Source organism: Cetorhinus maximus, chromosome 30 (genome assembly GCF_964194155.1).
Source record: "Cetorhinus maximus chromosome 30, sCetMax3.hap1.1, whole genome shotgun sequence".
Lineage (NCBI taxonomy): Eukaryota > Metazoa > Chordata > Chondrichthyes > Lamniformes > Cetorhinidae > Cetorhinus > Cetorhinus maximus.
The window spans coordinates 21,015,737-21,039,703 of NC_135908.1; the positions used below are offsets into that span (position 1 = coordinate 21,015,737).

Here is a 23,967-nt window from a genome sequence, read left to right on the forward strand (position 1 = left end):
TACATGTAAATTGCTGCTTCACCTGGAAGAAGTGTTTGGGCCTTGGATGGTGAGGTATGAGGAGGTAAAAGGGCAGGTGTTACATCTGTGTTTGCATAGAAAGGTGCCTTGGGAAGGGGGCGGGATGTTGGAGGTGACTGCAGAGTGGACCAGGGTATCACAGAGGGAATGGTTCCTACAGAATTCTGAAAAGAGATTGGGAGGGGAAGATGTGTTAGCTGGTGACATCACACTGGAGGTGGCCGAAACGGTGGAAAATCATCCATTGAATGGTGGGGTGGACAGTGAGGACAAGAGGAACCCTATTGTGGTTCTGGGAGGGAGGGGAAGGAGTGAGAGCAGAAGTGCAGGAAATGTGGCGGATATGGTCGAGGGCCATGTCAACCACGATGGATACAAATCTGATGTCTGTTTGAAAGAAAGAAAGACAGCAAATTTTCATTTATATAAAGCTGTTCACAATGCCTCTATGTTCCAAATGCTTTACAGCTGAAGAACACATTTTGAAGTATAGAAAAGCAAAGTACTGCAGATGCTGGAAAATTTATTTTTTCCTTCATGGGATTTGGGCATCACCAGAAATGCAAGCACTTGTTGCCCATCCCTAATTGCCCTTGAACTGAGTGACTTGCTAGGCTGCTTCAGAGGACAGTTAAGATTCACATTGCTGTGGGTCTGGAGTCACATGTAGGCTAGACCTATCAACATCCTGGGGGTTACCATTGACCAGAAACTAAACTGGACTAGCCATATAAATACTGTGGCTACAAGAGCAGATCAGAGGCTAGGAATCCTGCGGCGAGTAACTCACCTCCTGACTCCCCAAAGCCTGTCCACCATCTACAAGGCACAAGTCAGGAGTGTGATGGAATACTCTCCACTTGCCTGGATGAGTGCAGCTCTAAAAACATCCAGGACAAAGCAGCCTGCTTGATTGGCATCCCATACACAAACATTCACTCCTTCCACCACCAACTCACAGTGACAGCAGTGTACCACCTACAAGATGCACTGCAGGAACTCACCAACGCTCCTTTGACAGCACCTTCCAAGCCCACGACCGCTACCACGTAGAAGGACAAGGAACACCACACCTGGAAGTTCCCCTCCAAGCCACACACCATCCTGACTTGAAAACATATCACCATTCCTTCACTGTCGCTGGGTCAAAATCCTGGAACTCCCTCCCTACCAGTACTGCGGGAGCAGAGGGACGCAGCGATTCAAGGAGGCAGCTCACCACCACCTTCAAGGGCCATTTGGGTTGGGCAATCGACGCTGGCCTAGCCAGCAATGTCCACATCCCATGAATGAATTTTTTTTAAAAATTGGTAGACTTCCTTCCCTAAAGGACACTAGTGAGCCAGACGGTTTTTTAATTACAACAATCGATGTTAGTTTCATGGTCACTTTCAATTCCAGATTTTAATTAATTGAATTCAAATTCCATCAGCTGCCATGGTGAGATCTGAACCCATGCCCTTACAGCATTAGCTGGGCCTCTGGGTTACTAGTCCAGTGACATTACCACTACTCCAAAGTCTCCCTGCAATCTGAAATCTTAAATTTAAAATAGAAAATGCTGAAAATACGCAGATCAGACAGTATCTGTGGAGAGAAATAGAGTTAATATTTCAGGTCATGATATTCCTTCATCGGAATTGAAGAAAGATAGAAATGTAAAAGATTTTGAGCAAGTGGGAAAGGAAAGGACGTGGAAGAACAAATGGGGAGGTCTGTGATAGGGTGGAGGGCAGGAGAGATTAAATGACAAAAGGCTGCATGGGTATAAAAGCCAAAGGGAGTGGTAATGGCTATAGTAAAAAAAGATGTGTCCAGCTGAGGTGTGAATGGCTGCATAGCAACTATCCGAATGCAACAAGGAGGAATAAATAAAGAAATACGATAAAATCGAACTAGCAAACTAAAAAAAAAACAAAATGGAGGCAAAGGCCATGATTTAAAATGGTTGAACCCAATGTGGAGTCCAGAAGTCTGTCAAGTGCGGAGTCGAAACATGAGGTGCTGTTCCTCAAGCTCCAGCATCACTTCCAATTGCTCAAAACCACTATTACATTTCTCTTCACTTCTGATGAAGAGAGTCATCACAACGCCAAGTCTGTTTCTTTCCACAGATGCTGTCTGACCTGTTGAGTATCTCCAGCATGTGTGTTTTAATAATCTCCTTGTCTTGTAGCCAATTTTTACAGGTTACATAAACAGCAATGTGGTAAATAACCAGTTAATCTGCTTAGTGGCGTGGAGGGATAAATGTTGGTCAGGATACTGGAAGAACTCCCCTGCTCTTCTTTGAATAGTGGCATTATGGTATATTTTATGTCCATCTGTGCAGACAGATGGGGCGATGGCTTAAAGTCTCATCTGAAAAAAAATGCAGTGCAGCACACCCTTGATTAAATAAATACTGAACAAGACAAGAATGGCTTTGAAGTGTACCAAGTAGAGGGGTGATCACTTTTCGCGGCAACCTGCCAACAAAATTGTAAGGCAGATCTAGACTTTGTGGAAAACGTTATTACTAAGTGTATGATCTGCATTAACCTTTCATCAATTTCATTTTTAATTTTAATGTTCACTTGCACAACCTTTCACTTCACACAGCCTTATGGGTTAGAAAAGGTTTTGAATATTTTTGTTTGAATAGAGAGAGTCAATGAAAATGGATAGCAGTTACCGACCTGTCATGAAAGTGAGATAAATACTGAAGAACCGCTGAACTAATGTCCATATTTGCACTGGAAGGATTTTTGAATATTTTTGTTTGAATAATAAATCATTGAAATAGGCTGGCATATTAAGTAGCTTGGAGTTCCTGACCTCATCGCGAAAGGAGGCCAAATTAACATGTTCAAAGCTGAAGAACCGCTGAACTAATTGCTAGTCCTCCACTGTTAGTAATTCTGCTCATCCTCTCCCCCAACCACCACCCATAAACTGTCCAGCCAACACTTCCAGACAATTTTCTCCAACGATGTCATCAATATTCACAATTCAAATATCACATTAGCTCACAAAGAGAGGCCAAAAATGGCTTGGGTTCTAACAACCTGCTCACATGCTGAATGAAGTATATGGCAGAAATCTGCACTTACTTCAATGTAATTAAAAATGGGATTTAAGAACCTTCACGCGAACTTACCAATTAGGAGTAGGTCACTCGTTTCCTCAAGCCTGCTCTGCCATTTATTATAGATGATCTGATTGTAACTTCAACTCCACATTCTCACCTATCCCCGATAACATTTCACCTCTTATGAAGAATCTATCTAACTCTGCCTTAGAAACGTTCAAGGACTCTGCTTCCACGGCCTCTGAGGACGAATTCCAAAGACTCAACCCTCAGAAAAAAATTCTCACTTCTGTCTTAAATGGGAGGCCCCTTATTTTTAAATCCTTAGTTTAGATTCTTCCACAAAAGGAACCATCCTCTTCACATCCATCTTGTGAAGACCTCTTAGGATCTTATATGTTTCAATTAAGTCGTCTCTTGCTCCTCTAAACTCCAGCAGATACATGCCTAACTTGTCAACTTTTCCTCGTAAGACAACCTGAACATTCCAGGTATTAGTCTAGTAAACCTTCTCTGAACTGCTTCCAATGCATTTACATCCTTCCTTAAATAAGGAGACCAATACGGTACATTGCACTCCAATGCGGTCGCACCACATCTGTTATTTTTTTCTTATTCGTTCTTGGGGTGTGGGATTTTCTGGCTGGGCCAGCATTTATTGCCCATCCCGAGACGCCCTTGAGAAGACCTTCTTGAACCGCTGCAGTCCATGTGGCGTAGGTGCACCCACAACGCTGTTAGGAAGGAATGGAGTTTCAGGATTTTGACCCGGCGACAGTGAAGGAACAGCGAAATATTTCCAAGTCAGGATAGTGAGTGACTTGGAGGGTGGTAGTGTTCCCGTCCATCTGCTGCCCTTGTCCTTCTGGTTGGTAATGGTTGTTGGTTTGGAAGGTGTTGTCTAAGGAGCCTTGGCGAGTTCCTGCAGTACATCTTGTAGATGGCACACACTGCTGCCACTGTACGTCGGCAGTGGAGGGAGTGAATAGTTGTGGATGTGGTGCCAATCAAGCGGGCTGCTTTATCCTGGACAATGGCAAACTTCCAAGTGTTGTGGGAGCTTCACTCATCCAGGTAAGTGGGGAGTATTCCAACGCACTCCTGACCTGTGCCTTGTAGATGATGGACAGGCTTTGGGGAGTCAGGAGGTGAGTTACTCGCCACAGGATTCCTGGCCTCTGACCTGCTCTTGTAGCCACAGTATTTATATGCATAGTCCAGTTCAGTTTCTGATCAATGGTAACCCCAGGACGTTGATAGTGGGGGATTCTGTGATGATAATGCCATTGAACGTCAAGGGGAAATGGTTAGATTCTCTCTTTGTGGAGATGCTCATTGCCTGGCACTTGTGTGGTGCAAATGTTACTTGCCACTTGTCAGCCCAAGCCTGGATGCTGCCCAGGTCTTGCTGCATTTGGACATGGACTGCTTCACTAAGTCATCGTGAATGGCGCTGAACATTGTGCAATCATCAGCGAACATCCCCACTTCTGACCTTATGATGGAAGGAAGGTCATAGATGAAACAGCTCAAGATGGTTGGGCCTAAGACACTACCCTGAGGAACTCCTGCAGTGATGTCCTAGAACTGAGATGACTGACCTCCAACAATCACAACCATCTCCCTTTGTACTAGGTATGACTCCAACCAGTGGAGAGTTTTCCCCCCCGATTCACATTGACTCCAGTTTTGCTAGGGCTCCTTGATGCCACACTAGGTCAAATGCTGCCTTGATGTCAAGGGCAGTCACTCTCACCTCACCTCAGGAGCTCAGCTCTTTTGTCCATGTTTGAACCAAGCCTGTAATGAGGTCAGGAGCTGAGTGGCCCTGGCAGAACCCAAACTGGGGGTCAGTGAGCAGGTTATTGCTACGCAAGTGCCGCTTGATATCACTGTTGGTGACCCCTTCCACGATTTTACTGATGATTGAGAGTAGACTGATGGGGCAGTAATTTGCTCGGTTGTATTTGTCCTGCTTTTTGTGTACACGGCATACCTGGGCAACCTTCCACATAGCTGGGTAGATACCAGTGTTGTAGCCGGACTGGAACAGCTTGGCTAGGGCCGCGGCAAGTTCTGGAGCACAAGTCTTCAGTACTATTGCTGTAATATTGTCAGGGTCCATAGCCTTTGCAGTATTCAGTGCCTTCAGCTGTTTCTTGATATCATGTGGTGTGAAATGGATTGACTAAAGGCTGGCATTTGTGATGCTGGGGACCTCTGGAGGAGGCCAAGATGGATCAGTCACTCGGCACTTCTGGCTGATGATTGTAACAAATGCTTCAGCCTTATGTTTTGCACTGATGTGTTGGGCTTCCCCATCATTGAGGATGGGGATATTTGTGGAGCCTCCTCCTCCGTTGAGTTATTTAATTGTCCACCACCATTCACGAGCGGATGTGGCAGGACTGCAGAACTTAGGTCTGATCTGTTGGTTGTAACATCGTTTAGTTCTGTCTATGACTTGCTACTTATGCTGACAGGCACATAAGTAGTAGTTCTGTGTTATAGCTTCACCAGATTGACACCTCATTTTTAGGTGTGCCTGGTGCTGCTCCTGGCATGTCCTCCTGCACTCTTCATTGAACCAGGGTTGATGCCCTGGCTTAATGGTAATGGTAGAGTGGGGGATATGCCGGGCATGATGTTACAGATTGTGTTCGAGTACAATTCTGCTGCTGATGGCCCACAGCGCCTCACGGATGCCCAGTCTAGAGTTGCTAGATCTGCTCAAAATTGACTTAGCACAGTGGTAGTGCTACCAACACAACACAATGGAGGGTATCCTCAATATGAAGATGGGACTTCATCTCCACAACCCCCATTATTTAGTTTAAAAGCCTCTCTACTTCCCAAGTTATATGTTTGCTAGAATACTGGTCCCAGCACGGTTCAGGTGTAGACCATCCCAACGATACAGCCCCCACTTTCCCCAGTACCGGGGTCAGTGCTGCACGGACTAGAACCACGTCTCCCAGTCTTTGAGCCATGCATTCATTTCTCGAACTTTATGTACCTTATGCCAATTTTCATGTAGCTCAGGTAATAATCCAGAGATTACTACCTTTGAGGTTCTTTTCAATTTAGTGCCTAGCTCCTCATACTGGCTATACAGAAACTCTTTCCTAGTTCTACCTATGTCATTGGTACCTACAAGGATCATGGTGACTGGAACCTCCTCTTCCCACTGCAAGTTCCTCTCCAGCCCTGAGCAGAGGTCCTGACCCCTGGCACTAAGCAGGTCAGACAGTTGTCTGGACTCTCGCTCTTTGCTGCAGAGGACAGTGTCAATCCTCCTCCCTATACTATCCCCTACTAGCACTACATCCCTTTTTGCTCTCCCCACTTGAATGGCTTTCTGTATCACGGTGCCATAGACAGTCAGTTCACCCACCCTGCAGCCCCCACTCTCATCCAAACTAGTTGACAGCCTCAAACCTATTGGACAACTACAAAGACTAAGGCTCCCGAACTCCTGCCCTCTGGGGTCCCCTTACCTGCCTCACTCAGTCACACCCTCCTGTCCTTAATCACTTACCAAATCAGAAGACCCTATCAAAAGGGGAGTAACTGCCTCCTGATACAAAGCATCCAGGTAACTTTTCCCTCCCTGATGTTTTGCAGTCTCTGCAGCTCCGCCTCGAGCTCAATGACTCTGAGTTGAAGCTCCTCAAACTTCAAACACTTACTTTTTAAATTCATTTATGGGATGTGGGCATTGCTGGCTAGGCCAGCATTTATTGCCCATCCCTAAATGCCCTTGAGAAGGGCCCTTGCAGATGTATTTGCCTTGGATCACAGCGCCATCCAGGAACTCCCACATACTGCAGCCATGACACATCACCTATCTTACCATCTTTAATGTGTTTTAATTAACTGCTTAATTATGTCATTCAATTGTTCATTTTCCTTTTTTTAAATATATTTTATTAAACTTATCACCAGTATATTAAACTGTAGAAATAGAATAGACCTTACCACTTACACAAGATACTCACCAAACAGTTAGCTTCTTTCCTTGTAGTAGAGTAAGAACCAATTCCTACAGGGTGAAAAAGTTAGAAAAAGCAAAAGGAAAGGAACACCTCCTTCCGCTCCTCACCTAACTCGCCCACTCACCAAACTCCCAGGTATGCATTCAGTTCCAAAAGGCACTAATTTTCAAGGTATGCAAGGCCTGGAAGGGATTTTCAACTCAATATGCAGAATACAGTTCAAGGCATCCTGCAAAGGAAGCCTTGAGTGTGCAAGGGTAGTTTAACTTGAAATTAATGCCTCCCAGGCCAGAACGGTTTGAATCTCCAATTGACACTGGGGTCTATTTGTGAAAATAAGTAAGTAATGCAGCTTTGAAAATAAAGTTTAATGCACTGCAAAAGTACTTTCCAATCATATTCTGCTCATTGAAGTGGAAATATTAAACTCTGCATAGCTCTTTTAGTATTCCTCAATTTTTGATTCTTGATTGCATCCAGAGGGCCACAACATTCATGTAGAAAGTTAACTGTGTTTCCGAAAAAAAAAAACTTGTTCTGGTAATGAACAGTGCTAAAATTACTGTTTATGATGTTGGAAGAACAAAGAAAGGTAAGAGAGAAAATGGAAGGGGGAAGAAGAAAGATGAGGGAAAAAAGGGGCTATGAGACACCAGGAAGGGAAAGACAAGGGCATGATGACAGAAATGGGAAACAATGGTGTGTATACATGGAGTACATATGGTTCAAAAGTTTTAAAATGGTTACTTGGAAAGAATATGTTTTTAAGAAAAACAAATTTGCATGTATATATGTAGTGCACATTGTGACTATGACTTAAAGCACCTCTCAGCTAATAAATTGCTAAGACATCCAACTTGTGTGCAGCAATGTCCATCAGTATTAAGGCAATAACCGGTTAATCTATTTTGATCTGTTTGGTGGGTAGAATGTCGGCTAGGACACCGAGAACGCTTCTGCTCTTCTTTGATTAGTACCATGGGATCTTTCTTCAGTGGGCTGACAGGATTTTGGCCTGATTTCTCATCTGGAACATGATGCTTCTGACAGTGCAACTCCCTCAGTCCTGCATCGTAATGTCAGCCTAGATCATAAACTCAAGTCCTGCAATGTTTGAACCTTTAAACTTCGGACTCAGATATATGAGAGTTGCCAATGAGTAAAATTGATGGTTGTAATTTAATAATACATTCCACGTTCATTGGTTAAAAAATACAAGGTCAACTTACAAAAGCTTTCTTTGTTACAGATGCTCTGGAACACGGAGTTCAGCCACCTTTCTGCAGATCAGCTGCAGCGACAAGGGTGCCAGCTGATTACGTCTGTTCCTTGGGCAGTCTAGAAACAATGCAATTATTTTACTGTATTAATAAAATTATTCAACTTCAAGCATTTAATAACTATTAAGTCAGTTAATTTATGTTAAAGCCATGTCAACTTCAAAGGTCAGCTCACATACTTCATCTATATATTGACAGTTTTTTTTACACTTTACCAGAGATTGTACTTTAGGTGCAAATTAACCTCAAAAAATAGTATTTATTGTGTAGCAAATCAGCAGAATTGCAAGGCTCCTATGCTGTCTCAGGCTGTGATTAAACATTTTCCTTTAGAGCAACAGGCCAGTAAGAGGATTGTACACTATGTGTTCTACATTTGTAACAGAGTACATTATTTCACAAAATGATTATTCACTACAATCCTTTTACAAAGTCTGCTAAGGTCATTATGCCCGTGGTGTAGATAATTATAAAAGGCATAGTCCCACACAGGAAATCTCAGCCACAAGGTCAAGTGTAACAGAGCTCTAATTGGAAAGTTCCATAAAATAAACAAATGGAAACTACATAGAATCATAGAGCACAGCAAGAGGCCATCTGATCCATCAATCCTGTGCCAGCTCTTTGAAAGAGCTATCCAATTAGTCCAACTCCATTGCTGTTTCCCGACAGCCCTGCAAATTTTATCTTTTTCAAGCAAATATCCAATTTCCTTTTGAAGCTCATCACTGAATCTGCTTTTACCAAACTTATCTATTCCAGATTATAATTCACTACATAAAAAATGCTCATCTCCCCCCGGTGGAAACTCTCTCTCCCCATCTACTCTATCAGTATATATAATATATATATATATATTGAACACCTCTATTAAAAAGTTCTTTGCTCTGAGCAGCAATCCCAGCTTCTCTAGTCTCTTGACATAATTGAAGTCCTTGATACCTGGTATGATTCTAATAAATTTACTCTGAACCCCCTTCTAAAAAAAAGGCTTGCATCTATATAACAACTTTCATGACTTGAGGACACCTCAAAGCGCTTTACAGTCAATGCAGCATCTGAAGTGTAGTCGCTGTTGCAATTTAGGAAATGTGGCAGTCAATTTGAACACAGCAAACTCCTACAAACAGCAATGTAGTAATGATAAGATAATCTGTTCTAATGACGTTGATTGAGGGATAGGTATTGATCAGGTCACCAAGGTCTTGACATCCTTCCAAATTGTGGTGCTCAGATTAGATACAGTACTCCAGCTGACCAGTTTAACCAGTGATTTATAAAGGTTTACCATAATTTCCTTGCTTTTGTATTCTATGTCTTTTTTTTAAAGCCAAGGAACCCGTGAGCTTTATTAAACAACCTTATCGACTTATCCTGGCACCATCTAAGGTTTGTGTATAGAACCTCCAGGTCTCTGTTCTTGTACCCATTAAAATTATACCATTTAGTTTAGACCATAAGACAAAGGAGCAGAAATTAGGCCATTCGGCCCATCGAGTCTGCTCCGCCATTCAATCATGGCTGATAAGTTTCTCAACCCCATTCTCCCGCCTTCTCCCCGTAACCTTTGATCCCCTTACCAATCAAGAACCTATCCATCTCAGTCTTAAATACACTCAATGACCTGGCCTCCACAGCCTTCTGTGGCAATGAATTCCATAGATTCACCACTCTCTGGCTAAAGAAGTTTCTCCTCATCTCTGTTCTAAAAGGTCTTCCCTTTACTCTGAAGCTGTGCCCTCGGGTCCTAGCCTCTCCTACTAATGGAAACATCTTCCCCACATCCACTCTATCCAGGCCTTTCAGTATTCTGTAAGTTTCAGTCAGATCCCCCCATATCCTTCTAAACTCCATCGAGTACAGACCCAGAGTCCTCAAACGTTCCTCATATGTTAAGCCTTTCATTCCTGGGATCATTCTCATGAACCTCCTCTGGACCCTCTCCAGGGCCAGCACATCCTTCTTGAGATATGGGGCCCAAAATTGCTCACAATATTCTAAATGTGGTCTGACCAGAGCCTTATAAAGCCTCAGCAGTACATCCCTGCTTTTATATTCTAGTCCTCTCGAAATAAATGCCAACATTGCATTTGCCTTCCTAACTACCGACTCAACCTGCAAGTTAACCTTAAGAGAATCCTGGACTAGGACTCCCAAGTCCCTTTGCACCCCAGATGTCTGAATTCTCTCCCCATTTAGAAAATAGTCTATGCCTCTATTCTTCCTACCAAAGTGCATGACCTCACACTTCCCCACGTTGTAGTCCATCTGCCACTTCTTTGCCCATTCTCCTAACCTGTCCAAATACTTCTGCAGCCTCCCCACCTCCTCAACACTACCTGTCCCTCCACCTATCTTTGTATCATCTGCAAACTTAGCCAGGATGCACTCAGTTCCTTCATCTAGATCATTAATGTATAAAGTGAAAAGTTGTGGTCCCAACACTGACCCCTGAGGAACTCCACTAGTCATCGGCCGCCATCCTGAGAAGGACCCCCTTATCCCCACTCTCTGCCTCCTGACAGACAGCCAATATTCTATCCATGCCTTGCCTCTAACACCATGGGCTCTTATCCTACTGAGCAGCCTCCTGTGTGGCACCTTGTCAAAGGCCTTCTGGAAGTCCAAGTAGATAACATCCATTGGCTCTCCTCTGTCTAACCTGCTCGTTACCTCAAAGAATTCTAACAGATTTGTCAGGCATGACCTCCCCTTGATGAAACCATGCTGACTTTGCCCTATTTTACCATGCACTTCCAAGTATTCTGAAATCTCATCCTTAATAATGGACTCTAAAATCTTACCAACGACCGAGGTCAGGCTAATCGGCCTGTAATTTCCTGTCTTTTGCCTCACCCCCTTCTTAAACAGGGGGGTTACATTAGCGATTTTCCAGTCCTCTGGGACCCTCCCTGACTCCAGTGATTCCTGAAAGATCACCACTAACGCCTCCACTATCTCTTCAGCTATCTCCTTCAGAACTCTGGGGTGTAATCCATCTGGTCAGGTGATTTATCCACCTTCAGACCTTTCAGTTTTCCTAGCACCTTCTCCTTGGTAATGGCCACCATACACACCTCTGCCCCCCGACTCTCTTGAACTTTGGGGATGTTACTCGTGTCTTCCACTGTGAAGACTGATGCAAAGTACCTATTCAGTTCCTCCGCCATTTCTTTGTTCCCCACTACTACTTCTCTAGCGTCATTTTCCAGCAGCCCAATGTCCACTTTTGCCTCTCTCTTACCCTTCATACATCTAAAAAAAACTCTTGCAATCTTCTTTTATATTACTGGCTAGTTTACCCTCATATTTAATCTTCTCCCTCCTTATTTCTTTTTTAGTTGTCCTCTGTTGGTCTTTGTAGGCTTCCCAATCCCCTGGCTTCCCACTGCTCTTCGCCACATTGTATGCTTTCTCTTTAGCTTTTATGCTGTCCCTGACTTCCCTTGTCAGCCATGACTGCCTCGTCCTCCCTTTAGTATGCTTCTTCCTAGGGATAAATTTTTGCTGTGTCTCCCAAATTACTCTTTTTGCTGTGTCTCTCAAATTACTCCCAGAAACTCCTGCCACTGCTGCTCCACTGTCTTTCCTGCTAGGCTCATCTCCCAGTCAATTCTGGCCAGCTCCTCCCTCATGCCTCTGTAGTTGCCTTTATTCAACTGTAATACCGTTACATCTGATTCCAGCTTTTACCTCTCAAATTGCAGGGTAAATTCTATCATATTATGGTCACTTCCTCCTAAGGGTTCCTTCACCTTAAGCTCCCTTATCAAATCTACCTCATTACACATCACTAAATCTAGTGATCATCTTTCCTCATTCTTCCTTGAAAATGCATCATTCCATATTTCTCTGTATGAAATGTCCTCTGCAATATGTCTGTCTATTTCACCAGCCTGCCTATGTCCTTTATAAACAATTTATTTTACATATACATCCCCCGTTACTGCTGGTAATTTCTTGCGAGCTATCCTGATGAGTGCAATAACGAAAAGCTTCAACAACACGTCTCTTTTTTCCAACAATACTCAAGTTCTCTACTATCAAATAAATAAGGATTTTTGGTAAAAAAATTTGAATGATCAGCTAACTTGAATTAAATGATTTTGAATTAAAAGACAATATGCTGCAAAAATTTGTTTTCATTTGAAGACTAGAGAAAACAAGCTTCCAGGCCTTCATTGTCCCTGACATACACTGCATCAAATAAAGGATTGTGATTATTAAGCAGCCACACGACAGGTGCAATCTCACGGTCTAGCCATGTTCAACTGTGCCCAATTCCCAGAGACAGGAAACAGACTATCATTTTTACCAGAAAGATATTATCCTTGTGCTGTGTGGTGAACCTATTTGATTAATTGTGCTTAGAAACAGGACAGCAGGATATCTGCACAAATGCAGCAGGTCCTTTCCTGTGCAGTAGTCAATGGGAACAACAACTTTGCATTGTGTGCTTTATATATTACTAGCAAACTGACTGTGGCAGTGTCTACGGTTAGCTGATAATTCCAAGTTTTTTTTTAATGCACAAGATGACAATGGAGTTGGGAGAACAACTTCAGAAACTTGCTCTAAAGTTGTCCAGTGACAAGCGTCCACAACTACACTATGACAGTTGTGGGCAAAATTAACTTGACAATATATGACAGGAAATGCTGACAAAAATGAATACAACAGAAGTTAAGGTTTGTGGACAGGATGTGTATACTCTATGCAAGATTTATTTAACAACTCTTCCTAGCAAAACTGGGTTCAGGAAAGCAGCACCGTACCAGCCTCCTTATTGTTGCTCTCTCTGCTTACAGGTCCATCTGGCACCATTCTCCTTTAGGCGCTGGGTAGAAGCAGAGTCAGGAAACCTGGCAGCAGATTCTAAAAGACCAACTCTCTTTACAATGACAGCATTACTTCCTTTGATCTATTCTGCATTCCTCTTTTTGTACATAGATCAGCTTTATTGACAGACACCAAACATTTACTTAATTAACTAAGATACACAGACTGTTTTCCTGATACATCTTGTTCAGTATTTTCCCACTAATCCTGTAATCCTTCTGCCCTTTCCACCCTATGTGCATGACTTCATCTACTGCAGCTGTCAATTCATTCACCCATCTTTGCATATAGTTCAACTTCCCATAAAGCCTGCCTGAACTTCCACTCCTGTTACTGTGTCATCTTCAATCTTTTGAGATGAAGCTACTGGTATTTTCTTTCAGATAATTTATGAAAATGTTAAAACATCAAACTCAATGCTAAACCCAGCAGGACTCCAGTCTACACACCCCAATACTTCCCATTCATAACCCAATCAATCTCAACACACTCCCACTAATACTATGAACTTGTTTTCTAGACACCTGATCAAAAACCTTTCTAAAATTCTAGTCTATCACATTTACATTATTCTTTTATAATTCCATGAAAAAAATTTACATTAGTCTGGCATGACTTCCCTTAACCAATAAGTTTATTCCCCTCTAAGCTTTCCACTACCTTGCATCTTTCAGATGAGATGTTGAACTGAGGCCCCTCTGCTCTCTCAGGTGCATGTAAAAAATCCCACAGAACTATTGCAATGAAGAGTGGGGAGTTATCCCTGGTGTCCTGACTAATACTTATCCTATAACGAACATCACAAAAATAGATTATCTAATCATTATCACATTGATGTTTGTGGGAGCTTGCTGAGAGAAAGTTGGCTCCTGCGTTTCCACGTTTTAACAGTGACTACACTTCAAAAGTACATCATAAGGTCAAATGGGAGCAGGAGTGGGCCATTCAGCCCATTGAGCCTGCTCCAGCATTCAATAAGATCTTGGCTGATCCGATTGTGGCCTAACTCCACTTTCCTGCCCACGCCCTCATAACCCTCGACTCACTTGCACCCCTCCTCATTCTTCCTACCCAAATGCATTGCTGCAGATTTCTCTGCATTTCACCAGTCTGACAAGCTAATATTTTTTATATATAAAAATCTTTATTTTATCCTTGATATTTGATTCTAGAATATTCCCTGGAACTGATGAGACACTAACTGCTCTCCAGATCCCCAAAACATCCCTTTTTTAAATAAGGCTTCTAGAGTTTGTCTCTATTCCTTTCTCCAATGAATCCCCAATATCTTCCCCAGCTCGTTCATGAATTTCAGAAGAATTCTTAAATGCATTCCATCCAGGCAGTTTCTTTATTTACTTGTTCTTATTTAAAAGATCTGGTTTTCAATACAGTGTTGATGTTAATTTTATTACATCCTCAATCTGATTGTCTTGGAAGACTTTGATTCTGCACCAATATGACCCTGTACTTTTGCAGGTTCCTCACTTGAACTTATATATTTCCAATTATACTCAAATATAACGTTTCATTGCAGCCTTATGCAATGCTTAAGCAAATCCTCACCTGAAATTTATTTAGTATTTATTCCACCTCTACACAGATCAAATACTCTCAGCTCAACCTATACAGCAAGTGTTCCTCAACCCGTTGTGGTGGCCCAGAATTGCGTCTCAAACAAGAGTTCTCTTAGATCTCAGGATTATCTTTATATATTTGATATTTACATGCAAGGGTCTCTAAAAATGATTGCGCCATTAATTTCTGCCTAAGAAAGCTGAAGACCGTGCAAAGCAAATTTTCTTAATTTGCAAAATGTTGTGCATCAATTGCTGCTCAGGATTATGATGCTATTGTTTTGCATGTCAGTAAGCCATCAGGGTACTTTGGAATGAAAACCACAAATATATAATGGCATGTTGCCAACTAAATTTAAATTGTTCATTTAATTATAGAAATTCAATTAAACCCAAACAGGCAATGCTCCTGAAATCATAAGGGGCTGTTCTGATCTTCACATTAACTCTAGTATAACACTGCAATTATATCCATCTCCAACCAGACTGAGCTTCATCTTATTCGCTTGTTGTTTCAGCCCTCTAAAATTCTACTTGATCACAGCCTCACTCCCAACCATCGCCCTGTCAAGTCAGGCCGAAGCTTGTCCACCACATTCTGAAATCCTGGCCTAACCATAGGGAGCTCATTAGCCCCCAGCTCCTGCCCACCGCATATATCAAACCTAGACATTAAGCATTCCCTTATTTCCTTCTGGCTTGAAGACTAAACCCTAATAACCCAGTTTCTCTCTCATCTTGCACACCTACCCACCTCCAACCCACTACATATTGGCTAATGCCTTGCTTTTATATCCTGAGCAAAAGTAAAACAAAAACAGGATACATGAGTAAATAATCATGCCATACATACAAGGGAGAACTGAGGGAAAAATAGTTACAAAAATATAAAGGAGATAAGCATAGCGAAATACAGACACAAGGAACAAGAGTGAGAGGAGACAGAGCTTGCTTTTATACTGAGGTTAGCGGAGTGGATGGCAACCAGTACAGGACACCTGGGTCTTTTGCAGTCAGCAGAAGTCCACAGAAAACCTGCCCAATCCATAAGGCTGTTCCTATTTTTCAAATAAGCTGTGTCTATCAGGAGCTGGTAGTTCAACAGTCCACAAAAAGAGCAATCACACAGTAAAGGAAGAACTCCTCTTCAAAATAGAGGCACTGGAACAGAAGGGGTCCTTGGTTTAACATTTCATGGAGGACATCACCAACAATGCAGCATTTCCTCAGCACTGCAATGAAGTGGCAGCTTAGGTTTATGGACTCAAATATCTGGAGCGGGGCTTGAGTACACAAACTTCTGAGTCAGAGCTACTACATATAATACCTTGTATTACCTTCTGTTTGCATATCCTTTGATTCATAGCAAGCAATACCATAGAGGCTGGCTATTTTTAAAAAAATTCAAGTGTTCTCCCTTTAGACTTACCTTTGCAATTATAAAAATAGAATCTTCGTTATATAGTAATGACAATTTCCTTAAAAATTTTTAAAAACAGTTTAAAATTTTAGATGACAGCATTCCATGATGTCCCACTCAAGTTATAAACCATGATGTGCAGCGAATCACAAAATAGGTTCCCACAGCTGGACATCTCTAAGCATCCAACCCAATGCCAAATAATAATAAAGCCCATTAAGTTGTAATCCAAATAAATGCTTTTATTGGTCAGTCAGGTGACTGACAGGTAAAGGATCCAATCAACATGCTTCTAAGTGCCCAGAATAAGTTACAGGGAAATCCACACAGAGGTTTTGTCTGCCCTCTATGAAGTGCTCACTTTCTTCCCAAAGGGGCTCATGTGACTTAATTAAATTGAGTAAGCTTACGCATAGCCTTGGGGTCTAAGTATGCACCAGGCACTGTTGGGAGTTTAACCAGTGAAAACTGCACAGCTTACTTGATCAGGGTATTGGCAAGCTTTCTGCTGCTTGCCCAGCTAGGATCACATGGTCATTAGCTCAGTGCCTCACAGGGATATCTGGAGCGAGATAGGAAGATTCCTGGTTTGAGTGACAGGCTTACCCCTATAGGTTTCATTGCTGTGCCATGCTGGCTAGTTAAATCATCAACATTGCCCCGGATTTCTACTGACCTGCCTAGTTCAGATATTGGATTAGAAAGTAAACCACCAAGAACTGAAAAACAGAGTTAATGTTTCGAGTTTGTATGACTCTTCTTCAGAGCCAAACAGACTTGAAACGTTAACTCTGTTTTTCTCTCCACAGATGCTGTCAGACCTGCTGAGTTTATCCAGCATTTTCTGTTTTCATTTCAGATTTCCAGCATCCACAGTATTTTGCTTTAAGCCACAAACTTGATTCATGGAGGCATATCACCTTGGAGCCACCCCAACCAAGAGGAGAGTCACTAGTTGGTCCTTGGGTATACGACAAGTATGTCTTTAAGCTAGGTTGGCAAGTACTCCTCTCAGCAACATAATGGGCAACATCAACATAAAATGCTTAATCCACATCCTTAAGGCAGGGCCTTTGGTGGAAGGGAAGTGTCCCCCATGAGGCTGATTTATGCCCCATCGTACTGAGGCCTTTACAGGCCACAGCATTCACTCTTCCTCCTGACATTGTCCCTTTTTGCCACAAATCTCCCTCTCAGTTTGGTCCTAGATGCCACACATGGGCCAGAGGACAACATCCTGTTGCATATCTGAATCATCAAGGAGAACTGTTTGGAAACATATCCCATGCACAAGAAATTTAACCGCATTAGAACTTAGAAACGATTAAAAAAAAGCAAAAATGACTAAATGTTCTTTGTCCCTTCTCAGGGTGGTCTCTCCAGGCAGCTGATGTTAGCAATCACAGGACCTCAAGTTATCGTTATCAAGTAGCTGGAACAGCTACTCCTAGGATCCTCCAATCAGTACCTTTGAGCATCCCTCTTTAATTACATAAATCCATGATACAGAATTCAACAACAGCAACAAATTATATTTATCTAGCTCCTTTAACGTAATGAAATGGCCCAAGGCACTTCACAGAAGCATTATAAATAAAATCATGACACTGAGCCACATAAGGAGATATGTTAAAAGCTTGGCCAAAGAGGTAGATTTTAAGGAGTGCCTTAAAGGAGAAAAGCTAGGTAGAGAGATGGAGAGATGTAGGAAGGGTTTCCCAGGCCTTTGGTTGAGGCAACTGAAGGTACCTCAACCAACGCTGGAACAATTAAAATCAAGGATGCACAAAAGGCCAGATTTTGGAGAAGTCCAGAGGTCTCAGAGGGTTGTGGGGCTGGTGGAAATCAGAGAGAGATGGGGGGGGGCCATCAGGAGTTTGATAACAAGGATGGGAATTTTAAAAATCAAAAGTTGCTTGGCTGGGAGCCAGTGTATGCCAGTGAGCACAGGGTGATAGGGGAACTGGGCTTGGTGTGAGTTGAGAGATGGGTAACAGAGTTTGGATGACCTTAAGTTTACAGAAGGTTGAATGTGGGGAACAAGCTAGGGATTTGTTGGAATAGTTGAGTCTAGGGGTAACAATGAGGGTTTCAGCAGCAGATGAGCTGAGATGGGCAATGTTATGGAGGTGGAAATAGGCGGTCTTAGTGATGGCACAAATACAAGTTGGAAGCTCATCTCGGGATCAAATGTGACACCAAGGTCGCAAACAGACTGGCTTAATCTCAAGCTATTGTCATGGAGAGGAATGGAGTTAGTAGCTAGGGAATGGAGGTTGGAGTGGGGATTGAAAACTCTGGGGAAGGATTGGGGTGGGGGAGCGTGGTGGGGCACTGAACATCCTATCTGCTTGGTTATCCCAATGCCCAAGTGGGTGCAGCTGACTGGATCCCCAAGAAAGTCCTTCATCTGTAAAAGGCAGTGCTGTAATACCTTATTTCAGAAATGCCTGAACAAGCATTCCTCTTATAATGCAATCCAACATATCATTGAAGGCATGACTTATACAAGATTGAACAATTTACTGAAAAAAAAATCACATCAAGAGAGGTGAGCTAACTTAGCCTAGTCAGGATTCAAGTTCATGTATTATATAATCCAGTCACTTGGTGGTTTGCTTTTTGTTGTCTTTTGTATTCTTGACCTGCAGAGGTGCAGGCTCTCACCACTAAATCTGGTTACCATTTAGACCTCCAGTTGCACTGGATAGGGCAAGGTAGGTTTGCCAACAGCCCCCCCACCACCGGAATTATCTTGGTGTCTCCAGGGATTGAAGATCAATCTCCAGGATAGAGTTGTGGTCAACCAGGGAGAAAAATCTTGGGGCATTAAATAATTTTTTTCCCCAATTTCTTTGAACACTTTAATATATTAGTTATAATAAAATGGGAGATCAGCAAATTAGACTGTTTCACTCAGCCAAGGATCATCTAATTGAGTAATAAAGATTTTGTTTCCTTTCCAATTTGGGTGGGAAGACAGTTTGCCAGAGGATGGACAAATGGAGGCGTGTGGGGATGGTGTTGTTCAAAGCAGCCAGCCAACTGATGAAACCTCCATGTATACAGCCATTCAGAGCTGGCAATCCTAGGCGACAACTAAATGGCAAGTATTGCAATAATAAAATTTTAAACCAACATACAAATGGGAGCCATCATCTCAGTGTAACTTCTCAGTTTGTACCATTTACAAGATGCACTGCAGCTACTCATCAAGGCTTCTTCAACATCACCTTCCAAACCACAGAAGAATAGGGGCAGCAGGCGCGTGGAAATATCATAACCTGCAATTTCCCCTCTAAATCTCACACTAATCTGACATGGATCTATATCGCTGTTCCTTCATCATGGGTCAAAATCCTGGAATGCCCCACCTAACAGCATTGTTGACGTATCTAAGCCACATAAACAGCAGTTGTTCAAGATGGTGGTTCACCACTACCTCCTCAAGCACAATTAGGATTGGACAAAAACTGACCTTGCCAGCAACAGTCACACCTCAAAGAAATAAAAAAATGTGAAACTGGGCATTGAGAAACACTTCCTGAAAACTGCAAAAAGAGAGAAGTGAATAAATTAAAAATAAAAGATTGGATTGTGGTATGATGTATTCCATAATGGTGGATTCAATCACATACATAAATAATAGTACTGAGATACATCAGTTACACAAGATTGCACACAAATTCCTCTCATGTTTCTGAGGCGGGGTGGGGTGCATTAAAATGGAAAAAAGTCACTGAATGACCCGAGGATTTCCGCAATCAGCTTCTAACGGGCCCAGCAAGTACAGCAACTGCACCATATGAGCTTAAAAAGGACACATCAACTTATGCACAGTTGTAATTTAGCAGAATAATTGTGTACTAGATAACATAATCAAGAGCATATTCTCCAATCTAATGTGTGAGGTGTATAGTGATCTGTTAGTCATGGAGAGGCTCGAGTTGCTCATTTATTTTCATCTCTCACCCATTTTAAGTCATCTTTTCTGCCTACACTTCCTGATGGAAGACACCAGTATGTTTGCAGGCTCTCATTTTAAAACCATTCAAACGTATATCATATTGTATGAAATCAGGGAGAATTGGCTTGTAGGCAGATGTGCCTTCTGGGAAGGTGGTTCATCTAGATTTTTCTGTCCCAAAACTAGAAACTCATTGACCTGAAGATAGCACAAAGACGGTAAGTGATGTTTTCATGTTGGTAACACTTTGATCTTGCCGTCTGCATTTATCAGAAATAAGGCCACATCCATAAATAACCGTAAGAGATTGGCTGGAAAAGGTTTGTTCTTTAGTACAAGAATCCAAATTATATCCTGCATTTTAATGCAGGTCGCTCCCACATTTTGACTTTAAATTACACACTATGTAAACCTCTAGCCTTTTAAAAATATTACACAAATTTGGACAGATGTATCATAGTACAAGTCAGACATGCCATTATTGCATACACTCAAACAGCCGTGTTGAAAATCTATTCCAACAAGGGTTTAAAGCTTTTAGAACCTTCTACTCGTCTTATGAATTTGTAGCATTGATTTTTCTCACTTGCACAAGGCTAATCTGACCTTCTATTTGTAAAAGTCATGTCAGAGTGCCCACCAAAAACCTCATTATTTGAGACCATAAGTTTCCTAACAAAAATGCAAGAAAAGAAAACTGGATTGATTGACCATCTGGTCAAAATAATGATTTATTTTACAGCAACCAAGCCTGAACCATGAGCACTTAGCCTGTTGAAAATGTGGAAATCTACTTGAGTAGAGCGCAGAAATTTGTATGTGGTAGATTGAAGGTTAGCATCTGTAAAGTACGAAGTCCTACAATTGAAGCAAATAACCAGCAGTTGTTTAAGCCTGCCCTGGTTTCACTTCCCCTTTTTCTTTGCCCTGAACCCCTCCTACAGCCATTAAAAACTAGCTAATTTCCTGTGGTGCTGCTCACTTAAGAGTCTAAGATCTGGCACACAGTTGATATTTAGCTGCTAATAACGGAAGCGTAACTTCACCTGGCTTTGCGAGGGACTACTTTAAATAGGCACATCCTGAGACTGGAGGCCAATTGCATAGGGGCTCTGGCAGTTTGCGTCCTTGAACAGGTCATTAGCTTCAGAAGAACTAGCGATGTCGGAATGAGGCCTTTATCTGGCCAATATCATTAAATATAGATTAATGTAGGTTTATACGTATGGGTAGAACTAATGCCAAACATACGTATACCATGCAAGGTTACTGAGCAGAATAGAGCCCAGCGTGTTTTAGTGCTTGAATCTCAAAGTCCACAACTTGTGCCATGAGACAATAACAAACACAAACAGAGCTTCTGAATATATTCTCGGACAATCTAAAACATAAAACACTATATGGTCCTTGTATAGGATCTCAGTTAAGCCTCAGCTAGAACACTGGTCAGTTTTGATCCCCTTAAATGATGAGTGATATCGAGTCCCTTGAAAAGATTCAAAGATGGCCCTCCAGATCAACTGCTCTCTTAAAAACCTTCAGTTACCATGATGGGGTTAGAGAGCTGGGTCTTTTTACTCTACTCAAGAAAAGCACAGGCTCTGGGAAGATTTGATTCTCTTGCACTGTGACTCTAAAAGGGACCAACTTTACTTTTCTTATCCATTTCATGTTCTTCACATTGGTGAGGCATGGATAGTGGTGCATCTCTGAAATTTCTGCAGGGTCAGCTTTTATTTAACAAATGGTTTGAAATGATACCAAAGATTGTTGATACAAATTAGGGCTGGAGCAAATTGTGTGGAAGAATGCAAAGCTACCAATAGATTAGCAATTTAAAAAGCAGATGCAGTCCAATTTAGATGGAAGTAGCCTATTTTAGGAAAATAGAACAGCGTAAGTATACCCTAAATAGTACGATTCTTAACAGAATAAGAGAGAAATCTAAAATCTTGACCTTTAAAAAGTGGCAGTGCTGTTTGAAAAGGCAAAAATGATTTTGGGTTTTATATACATAGGCACTGAACACAAAAACAAGGAAATCACTTTGCATTGTACATGACATTAGTTAAACTACGAAATGCAGTTCTGGTCACCTCATTATGAGAACAATATTGGGAACAGCAAAGATTCAAGATGATGGTAAAGATTCATTAGGATTGGTGGATTGAAGGGTTATAAAACTTGAAAATTTGGTCTTATTTCATTGGGAAAAAAGATGGTCAAGGGAAAATCCGACTAGTTTTCACGAATATGAACAGTTCTAAGAGGGTAAACAATGAAAAGTTAAATGTTAAGTATCTAAAAATAGAACTTGAAACAGGGAAATGGCAGGGAATTGAGATCTGTCAATAGTTGCAGTTGAAGAGCCTCCAGGGGCACAGGCTTCATGGCGTACGCATACTGTGGTTTCTATATATTTTCTGTTACATGAGATGCTCTTCACTGCCAACTTCCTCATGCTTCCAAAAGCAACAGTGAAGACACCTCCAAAATGTGCTGAATTGTTAGCTGTTCTCAGGGATAAACTGGTTACAATTTCTAACAGAAGGAGCAACTATTCCACATTTTGGGATAGCTGATAGACTTGCATTAATACTGTATTGCACAATGCTGTATAAATTCAAACCCAATGATCTGGAAAAATGTAAACTTTGAGATTCTGAATCACTCTCTTCCTCTACTTGCCATCCTGTCCATTCAGTTAAGAGGCTGCAATACAGTTGGATGAATTCAATCTGCCTTTTTTTATTCATTCATGGGATGTTGGCATCACTGGCTGGGCCAGCGTTTAGTGCCCCTCCCTAATTGCCCTTGAGAAGGTGGTGGTGAGCTGCCTTCTTGAACTGCTGCAGTCCATGTGGTGTAGGTACACCCACAGTGCTTTGGGAGGGAGTTCCAGGATTTTGACCCATTGATATATTTCCAAGTCAGGATGGTGAGTGGCTTGGAGGGGGACTTCCAGGTGACAGTGCTCCCATGTGTTTGCTGCTTTGTCCTTCTAGATGGTAGTGGTCATGGGTTTGCTGTCTAAGAAGCCTTGGCAAGTTCCTGCAGTGCATCTTGTAGATGGTACACACTGCTGCCACTATTTGTTGGTGGCGGAGGGAGTGAACGTTTGTGGATGGGTGCCAGTCGAGTGGGCTGCTTTGTCCTGGATGGCATCAAGCTTGAGTGTTGTTGGAGCTGCGCTCATCCAGACAAGGGGAGAGTACTCCATCAGACTCCTGATTTGTGTCTTGTAGAAGCCTTGTAGGCTTTGGGGAGTCAGGAGGTGAGTTACTTGCCACAGGATTCCTAGCCTCTGACCTGCTCTTGTAACCACAGTATGGCTGGTCCAGTTCAGTTTCTAGTCAATGGTAACCCCCAGGATGTTGATAGTGGGGGGATTCAGCAATGGTAATACCATTGAATGTTAAGAGGCGATAGTTAGATTCTGTTTTTGGAGATTGTCATTGCCTGGCACAAATGTCACTTGCCACTTGAAGCCCAAGCCTAAGTTTTGCTGCATTTGGACATGGGCTGCTCCAGACCAGCTGCAACCATAACAGTGAAATGACAGGGTTTGAGGGTGTAACAATGCAACATGGTCTAGATGAGGAACTTTATACTGTGGGCCAGTGGTGTTCTGAAGCTTGTCTGCAATTGCACTGAATAGAAAAGCAACATTGCAGCTGTTCATGCAACATCTGAGATAAGGGATTATCAGAATGGACAATTTCATATATTATTGCAGGTGATCAGAATTCAGTTGAAGAGAAAACTTCTCAACAAGTACACCTTTTAAAAAGTTAAAGA

At 42.2% G+C, this 23,967-nt stretch overlaps 1 protein-coding gene across 3 annotated transcripts in view; it reads right to left on the minus strand.

The window, feature by feature from the left end:
• znf592 (zinc finger protein 592) overlaps positions 1-23,967 on the minus strand; it is a 146,156-nt gene that overhangs the window by 93,461 nt on the left and 28,728 nt on the right. For all 3 annotated transcript variants that reach the window (XM_078532576.1, XM_078532577.1, XM_078532578.1), the window contains one exon: positions 8,316-8,424. The gene's annotated coding sequence lies outside the window, so the exon portion shown is untranslated. The remainder of the gene's footprint in view (positions 1-8,315; positions 8,425-23,967) is intronic.